Source organism: Cryptotermes secundus, unplaced genomic scaffold (assembly GCF_002891405.2).
Source record: "Cryptotermes secundus unplaced genomic scaffold, Csec_1.0 scaffold959, whole genome shotgun sequence".
NCBI classification, from domain to species: domain Eukaryota; kingdom Metazoa; phylum Arthropoda; class Insecta; order Blattodea; family Kalotermitidae; genus Cryptotermes; species Cryptotermes secundus.
The window spans coordinates 12,686-21,896 of NW_019722440.1; the positions used below are offsets into that span (position 1 = coordinate 12,686).

Here is a 9,211-nt window from a genome sequence, read left to right on the forward strand (position 1 = left end):
GGAACCAGGCGACCATGCACAGCGTATGGATTTGTGCCACTGGATAAAAGCTCATCCCAAACTGTTAAGTGTCATTTTATTCAGTGATGAGGCGTCTTTTACCCGGGACGGTGTAAATAATTTACAAATGTGCATATGTGGTCCCATAATAATCCACATGAGATAATGGAAATGAAATTCCAAAAGAGATTTTCCGTGAATGTACGTTTAATACAGTTATGTAGTCTGTTTATACTAGTATGCGCAGTCAGCGATGTTACGTCAGCGTTTGCCAGTCATGTGTCATGTGTAATGCTTGGAACCCTAAGGACAACTATGACATGGCGTGCGAGTTTCTTTGTAGTTCAATTTAATGGCTTCATGTCACTTACAAGTTAGTTTGATGTTACTTACATTATTAACATTACAGAAACCACATGTTCCTGCCAGTTTTATTATATATTTGGTAATCAACAAGTGCGTAACACCTGCCAAAGTTTCACACTTCTCTGGCCATTATCTCCGAAACCGTTCAACTTTGGACATAGGTGCTTTGGGTTATATCGGCATACTTTAGCATAAGGAACACCCTCCCGAAGTTTGGCACATTCCTCCTGGAACACTCTGTATATACAGATTGATTCACGAAGTTTTACCCCGACTTATGGTACATATTCCTATGGTTATGTCCTGCAAAATTTCCTTATAAACTTGTGGTAAATTTTCAGTAGTTACATCGTAACAATAGATTTTCTAAACGCATCATTGTGAATGCAGCGCTCTACTTTCCTCCTTGGCGACCTTGCGTTCCAGTCAGCTGTGTCGGCAGATAAGGCAGACCGACTGGAATGTTTCATGATCCTAGGCAGAGCGATCCAGTAGTGAACAGGGCGTTGTGTTGGTGACTTTGTGAAGTTAAGATGCCGTACACATTTTCCACTGAGGAATACGCCGATATGGAGTTTGTTTTGGGTGTATGTGATGGAAATGCGAGAGCCGCTGCTGCCGAATATCACCGGCGTTATCGTAATCGCAGGATTCCGAATCCTAAATCCATTAGCAGTACATTCAACACATTAAGACAAACTGGTTCTCTTCCCAGCGTTCGTATACAATGCGAACGAAATCCTCAACATGAATTGTGCGAAGTAGAAACCATTCTCGATGCTGTAGAGCGCAGTCCGCGTGCCGGTACAAGACGTATAGCTCTGCGGTTCGGTGTTTCTCAGTCCATGGCGTGGAGGACTCTTCATGAGAACGGGCTGCATCCTTATCATTTACAGCAAGTATAACACCTACTCGTACAACCAGGAGACCGTGCTCTTCGTCTGCAGTTCTGCAACTGGTTAAAAGGAAATCGGGAGTTGTACCGCTTGATGATGTTCTGCGATGAGGCACAGTTTACACGGGACAGGGTCAATAGTCACAACTTACATGTTTGGACAGACAATAATCCCCGTGCCACGATAGATCGAATTTTCAACACCGATTCAGTGTCAATGTCTGGTGTGGTGTTCTGTATGATCAGCTAATCGGGCCATTCATTTTTCCTGGCCGCTTAACTGGTGAGATTTACCTCCACTTCTTAGAAGAAAAATTACCACAGTTACTTGAAGATGTTCCTCTGGCAACAAGACACCGGATGTACTTTCAGCATAATGGGGCGCCTCCTCACTTCTCCCGCGCATTAGCAGCTCACTTGGATCGGCATTTCCCACAGCGGTGGATTGGTCGCAGAGGCCGTAACGGCTGGCGTCACAGGTCGCCAGATCTAACGCCGTTAGATTATTGCATTTGGGGCTGGATGAAGGACATCGTGTACCAAGTACAGGTACAAACAATTAAACGTTGCTTGAACGTATTCTGGACGCGGCGATGACAATAAGGAACAAACGTGTGGAACTGCGAAATGCTACGAGCGCGGTTCTAACGCGTGCTACTCGTTGTGTTGACGTGCAGGGAGACTTGTTTGAAAAACTTATGTAAATCCAGTCGTCTTCTAAACACTACAGTTTAAAGGAACCATTGATAGAAGGGTGTGATATGTTTACAGAATGGGATGCTGAAAATAATGTACTCGTAATTTTGTAACATAAAATCGATGAAAAATGTTGCACAATGAAGAATTGAGAAATTAAAAAAAACGGTTTTAGAATGCTTCTTTCCGAAAACATTAACGATTTAAAATGTGTTTTTATTGTATTTCTAATTTGTTTTGACTGAAATTCGAAGAAAATAGATTTTTCGACAGTTTTCAAATTACTCTCTCTCTTTAATTATGAGTTGGATACCATTAGCATATTAAAATTTTTTGTTCCAAATTACCTTAGGAATGCCCTACCTAAGTGGAGGTAAAACTTCGTGAATCACCCTGTATATGCGCATAAAAATGGATAAAGTGTACGTGAGTAACTAAATGAAGAGTGTATATATTGTGGCGTATTTGCGGTATGCAGAACGCCCCCTCCCCCAGCCAGCGGTGGCGTAACAGCGCTGCCGCTGCTACGGTGACGGGCCGGTCAGCGCTCCGCCCCTCCCCCTCAGTAACGTAGCAGGTGACAACAGTGACCTAGCGGGGGATGCCGCGTTTGCTATGCAGCAGTAAAGAACTCTCGACAGCGTTGCCCAGCAACACCTGTAAACACGGCGACTAGGCTATGAGGAAGCGAGGCGTTTTCCAGTTGTCTGGCTGAGGGTTTATAAGAGAACCACACTGCCTAAGGAGTTAGACAACCTCGTGTGGAGGCGGGGTCGAATACCTCCACCGTGATCCTGCGAGTCGTAAGAGGCGACGAAAAGGGAAGTCTCAAATCTGAGACAGTAAAATATGGTCCCAAGTCCCAAGGGACTCAGACCCTAGAAAGACTGCACTGGCAAGGGCCAGCAACACATACAAAAGGCAGACCCGTCGTCTTGTCAGAGAGGGCGCCCCACAAAACAAGACCGTAACTGTTAAAGTAATAAATATCTCGTCATGGGGTTCGACACGAAGACTTACTGACTGACCGTCAGTCGCAATGTGACTCGGACTTGGACTTGGACTAAGGAGTTAGTTAAAATGTAGCATTCGCCAAAGACAGTTGAATTGTAGTAGTCACCGAGCTCAGTTGTAACGATTTATAACAGTATCTTAGTTACCGCTGTGTTCGTCAAGAGTTTAATTCTGAATGAAGTGATTGTTATGAAAAGTTACTTGATTTTTTTGATTTAAATAATTGTGGTCGTTTAATTTCTTATTTCACTTCCAGAATGGAGACGAAACCTCAGAAAATGCCCAAAGTGACACAGGTAAAAAACAAAGCTCCAGCAGAAGTCCAGATCACTGCTAAACAACTTCTGAGAGAAGCCAAAGAACGAGATCTTGAAATCTTGCCACCTCCTCCAAAACAAAAAATCTCTGATCCAGATGAACTTGCTGATTACAAGCATAGTGCTCGTCAAGTGTTTGATCGATGGATGGAGTGGGGACCTGATGAACAGGCCTGGCTAACGTACATAAAATCTGTATCACGTTAAAAAGAGACTGATAGAACAAGAAGAATTTATGAGAAGTTTGTGTCTGTTCATTCAGATATTCGAAATTGTATTAAATTTGCAAGGTTTGAAGAACAGCGTGGATTCATCTCAGGCGCATGGGGTGTGTTTGAACGAGCAGTTGAATCCTTTGGAGATGAGTTAATGGATGAGAAGCTGTTTCTAGCATTTCCAAAGTTCGAAGAAGGGCAAAGAGAGCATGATTGTGCAAGGGTAATCTATACGTATGAATTATAGCATATTCCAAAGGATCGGACACGGGAATTGTACGAAGCCTACACTATCCATGAAAAGAAATACGGTGATCGAACAGGGATGGAAGATGTTATAGTTAGCAAAAGGAAATTTCAGTATGAAGAGGAAGTCAAAGCAAACCCAAATAATTATGATGCTTGGTTTGACAATCTTCGTCTGGTGGAAAGTGAGGGTGATCTGAAAGTAATCCGTGAGACGTATGAAAGAGCTATTGCTAACGTTCCTCCCACCAAAGAGAAATCATTCTGGGGCCGCTACATCTACCTTTGGATCAAATATGCTCTCTTTGAAGAGTTGAAAGCAGAGGATGTGGAGAGAACTCGGCAGTTGTACAAATATTGCCTTGAATTACTTCCACACAAGCACTTTACTTTCTCGAATATATGGCTGCTCTATGCCCACTTTGAGATCAGGGACAAGAACCTGACTGCTACAAGGAAGAGCCTGGGTATGGCTCTTGGGATGTGCCCGAAAGACAAGCTGTTTAGAGGATACATAGACCTAGAAATTCAACATCGAGAATTTGATCGGTGTCGCATCCTGTATCAGAAGTTTCTAGAATTTGGGCCAGAAAACTGTGTCACATGGATGAGGTTTGCTGACTTGGAGACGTTGCTGGGAGACACAGATCGAGCAAGAGCCATTTATGAACTTGCAGTTAACAGCGTCGCTTGAACATGCCTGAGTTATTGTGGAAAGCATATATTGACTTTGAAGTAGGGTTGAGTGAAACTGATAAAGTCAGAGCACTGTATGAAAGATTGCTGGAAAGAACATTGCATGTTAAGGTCTTGATGAGCTATGCACATTTCGAAATGTCTGCTGAAGAGGAAGAAAATTTTCTTGCAAGACAATTGTATGAACGAGCAAATACGTCACACTGCTCCCTCCTTAAGGCTGTTCGTCCCGAATAGCCTAACGGTACATCACCGTTCCTTTTATTTGCAGGCTGTTTTTGTAACGTCGTCTTCTTTCTTGTCCGGCTACTCCTCTTGCATCGACTATTCTCCGTCCGTTACATCCGTGTGAAGAGATTATTGTGTAGGGTTGTAAAGTGTGTAAACCCGTAAGTATTTGTAGTTACGATTTGTAGGTTGTTAAATAAACCAATTAACAATCTGAATATACATATATATATATGTGTGTGTGTGTGTGCATAAAAATGGATAACGTGTACGTGAATAACTAAATGAAGAATATATATATGTGTGTACTTAAATGTATGTTGTGCTTGAGGTTCTAATGTAATAAATACAAGGCTTCCGAATTCCACATTTTTGTTCGCACTTTGTTTCTTATTCTTATTCTTTGAATGTTTTAAAGTGTTTTAGAGAGCTTGAAAGTGCCACGACTAACATTCTCATATCATAACATCATATTCTCATCCAGAAAATGTTTATGCAGAAGCACAATATAATGTCCTGCATATCAACATATCAGTTACTTTAGTGTACATCCATATTGTAACGTGTTTCGAGTTCGAATCTTGTTGGTCACGTGTGTAAGTCCAAATCCCACTTCTGACACCAGTGTAACGTGTTTTAGTTACTGAAGACGCCGTTGAGAATGTTAATTGGTTTATTCAACAACCTACAAGTAACGGCTACAATTAATTATCACACAGTTGCGGGGTTTCACACTTTATAACCCTAATCGCAACAATCTGTTTACACTATTACACTGTTTGCGGGGTTTCACGATTTATAACCCTATTCGCAAATAAACTCACTCTGTCTTCAGTAGTCTACACGTTTACAGTAGGGGAGCTATGTATCACTGTATCACACACTCCCAATTACACAATTACACACACGTCCGGTTCTTCTTTCCGCGACGGCTGCTATATTCCAACTGTAGTCTGCTCACTGGAGAACTGTTGATAACACACTAACTCGTTCACTGATGACTGCAGAACTGTCTTCGGCCTCTGATACACTTTACCTCTCTCCGGGGACGGCTACAAGTTAACTCGACTACAACTGAACTCGGCGACTGCCACATTACAACTCTCCTCGCAGGCAGCGCAGCTCTCTTATATAGTGGCTGTGTGTGCCTTTTACGTAGCAACGCTGTTACCTCACGCCGTCTTACGTCACCGCGCGTTGCGCGTTACGTTATCGTGCGGAAGGGGGAAGGGGAGCGCTGACTCATCCGCCACGTCACTGTGGCCTGAGTTGCCACGTTGCTGCTGGGTAGGGAGGGGTTCTCCGTTGTGCAACATGTCACACTGCTCCCTCCTTAAGGCTGTTCGTCCCGAATAGCCTAACGGTGCATCCCTGTTAATTTTCTTTGGAGGCTGTTCTTGCAGCATCTCCTGTTTCGGCTACTTCTCGCAGCGACTATCATCCGGCCGTTACAATATCAGCACCGGTGTTAAGCACCGTGCTGTACTTGTGCACGCACCACTGTAAACTTGTNCTCGTTCACTGATGACTGCAGAACTGTCTTCGGCCTCTGATACACTTTACCTCTCTCCGGGGACGGCTACAAGTTAACTCGACTACAACTGAACTCGGCGACTGCCACATTACAACTCTCCTCGCAGGCAGCGCAGCTCTCTTATATAGTGGCTGTGTGTGCCTTTTACGTAGCAACGCTGTTACCTCACGCCGTCTTACGTCACCGCGCGTTGCGCGTTACGTTATCGTGCGGAAGGGGGAAGGGGAGCGCTGACTCATCCGCCACGTCACTGTGGCCTGAGTTGCCACGTTGCTGCTGGGTAGGGAGGGGTTCTCCGTTGTGCAACATGTCACACTGCTCCCTCCTTAAGGCTGTTCGTCCCGAATAGCCTAACGGTGCATCCCTGTTAATTTTCTTTGGAGGCTGTTCTTGCAGCATCTCCTGTTTCGGCTACTTCTCGCAGCGACTATCATCCGGCCGTTACAATATCAGCACCGGTGTTAAGCACCGTGCTGTACTTGTGCACGCACCACTGTAAACTTGTGTGAAATGTAAGCAAACTGTTCAGGTACAATTGTTTGAAAATAAATATATTTAGACAGCATGAACTTTGGAATTATTATTAAAATCGAACGGTAAAAAGCTACATCACACATCCACTTCAGAAAATCCTCAGAGCTGTTCAAACACAGTTTCCTGAAAACTGGCGTCGATGTGCGTAACATGTTGCAACACTTAACAGATGATAAACTGCTTCCTGAAGTAGAAAAAATAAGGGCGACCGAATCCCATCCACAGGATAATGATATTTATCGAAATACGGGGTAATTACTTTAAGTCCCTGCGGGATTTCCGAACTCCGCCGTACAGTAGTCGGGATGGGGGGAGCCACTCCAAGTTTCTGTCCTACCTTACAACTACTCGATATAACCACCCTTGGTGACGCGGCTGACGTCAAGCGTTTAATCAAATTTTCACATACGCTCGACAGTCTCGGCCGATGGCCCCGACCGGCTTGTTCGTTTCGCAGTGCACAGGCAGCCGCTCTGCTGCAATTTCTTGTACCACTCACGAATTGTTTTGTCCATTTCTGGTTCTGCGTATTACTTGGTAGGAAATATACGTTGCACCGTCACAATTGGTTCTGTTTTGGCAAGTTCCGAGACAAAGAATGCTTTCTTATCCCCTGTCCTCGCCATGTTTAGTCACGACTGACCCCAGCGATGAAAGCTGCAAGTACCCCGTGGCGCATATTACTCATACAAACATGGGGAGATTCTGCAACTGCTGACGTGCTTTCCTCTGTTGTGTACGTCTTGATGTTCTGCCGAATTCGGAAGTTCCGGAGGGACTTATGAATTACCCAGTATTTAAGCACAAAAGTCTGGAGAAACTGAATATCATTCGTGCATTGTAATTTATTTTATTCACTTGGTGGGTGGTGGAGTCCAACTGGATCCATTCGGCACGGAGGCCACTGATTGGCTTATTGTAGCCTGCCCCGGGTGATTATGATGGAGAATGTGGTGGAATGAATATTGGCAAGGGAAGCCGAAGTACTCGGAGAAAACCTGCTCCAGTGCCACTTTGTCCACCACAAATCCCACTTGACCACACCCAGGATCGAACCCGGGCCGCCGCGGTGGGAAACCAGTGACTAACCACTTGACTATGGCGCGACATTTCGTGCATTTTAAATGAGAATGAGAATTCAAAAAGCATAAAAAAAAAGTACAAAACCTATGAATCACCGTAGTTACCACAGCTATTTTATATTTTGACAACAATGCACAGCAAATTTCGTATCTTACGGCGTTCTATATTCGGTTCGCTACAGGAAACTGGAAATCGACAGAATACTGAGGGATATTGCATTACTATACTCGGAAGTATACATGTTGCCCTACATGTCGGATGTTAGCTCCTCCCAGCGAAAATTACGATGAGAATTATTAAGCCGGATGTGACGCCATACAGTTCGGAACTACATGGCGCTATATCCCAGAAGATCGGATTTTCATTTTCATTTACAGTATGGCACAAAAGATCAGTTAACCTAACATTGTGATTACTCCTGCCAATCAGTTTGCGGAAGGGCATCATAGCACTGTAAGTTGGGCACTGAACAGAAGGGATCTCATTTGAACATTTCTTCTTTTACAAATTCTATATATAAGAAAGAAATTTCTAATGCATTTCCTGTATTCTAGCGGGCCACATAGCGTTATCCAGGAAGATATTCTATATGGTTAATCTAATAGCTATTTTAGAAAACTGTGATTACAATGTCACCTGCTTTAAATTAAAAAACTTAATAATATTTACGTGTTTCGTATAATTGTCACAATAAGAAGCGAAGGTTTCTCTATAAAACGTTTACCGATGTATTTGGTACCGAGATGTACTGTGTTTCTCTAAGATACGAATTGAAATTATTGTCACGTGCTTGAATGACTATGGACGGGGTTTGGGTTGGTGAATGGATTTATTGACCACTGAATCGGAACTACAAGGAATTACAGCGCTATCCCTGATCTACACACTTTACAAATCACTACAGCACACTACAGCACAACCTCAGTCTTTTATCGTCTTCCTTAGTCGTTTCCTGGTAACGGATCTTAAAAATGGAGATTCTTCAGCTTCTGTGTTCACGCCTTTGTCCCTTGGCTAATACTACTCACAATGCTCCAACTGTCCTAGTTATAACATCTCGACACGGACCACATAGAAAACACCGTTCTTTTATTGTTGCGATTGTGCCCATTGCCGCGGGAACGTGTTTGTCGAGGAGTTGATCAGAAACGGTCGCTGCTTACAGGGTCGCCACTTAGCAACGGTTCTATACGCCACAGTACCATACATAAAATAGACCACTACAGTTTTCTTCCTAAACCAGTTCAGAATGACATTTCCATTACACGGCATAAGACCTATTCATCTGAACACGTGTAATTAAATAAACAACGGATCAATACCCAATGTCGTCTTTGTTATCAACGGCACTGCACAACAAATTGTTGTAGTGACTACATCTGTATTT

The 9,211-nt window shown here is 43.5% G+C and overlaps 1 pseudogene; it reads left to right on the forward strand.

Annotated features, from left to right (window-relative positions):
- Positions 1-3,228: 3,228 nt before the first annotated feature.
- On the forward strand, positions 3,229-6,179 carry LOC111861507 (annotated as a pseudogene).
- Positions 6,180-9,211: the final 3,032 nt, after the last annotated feature.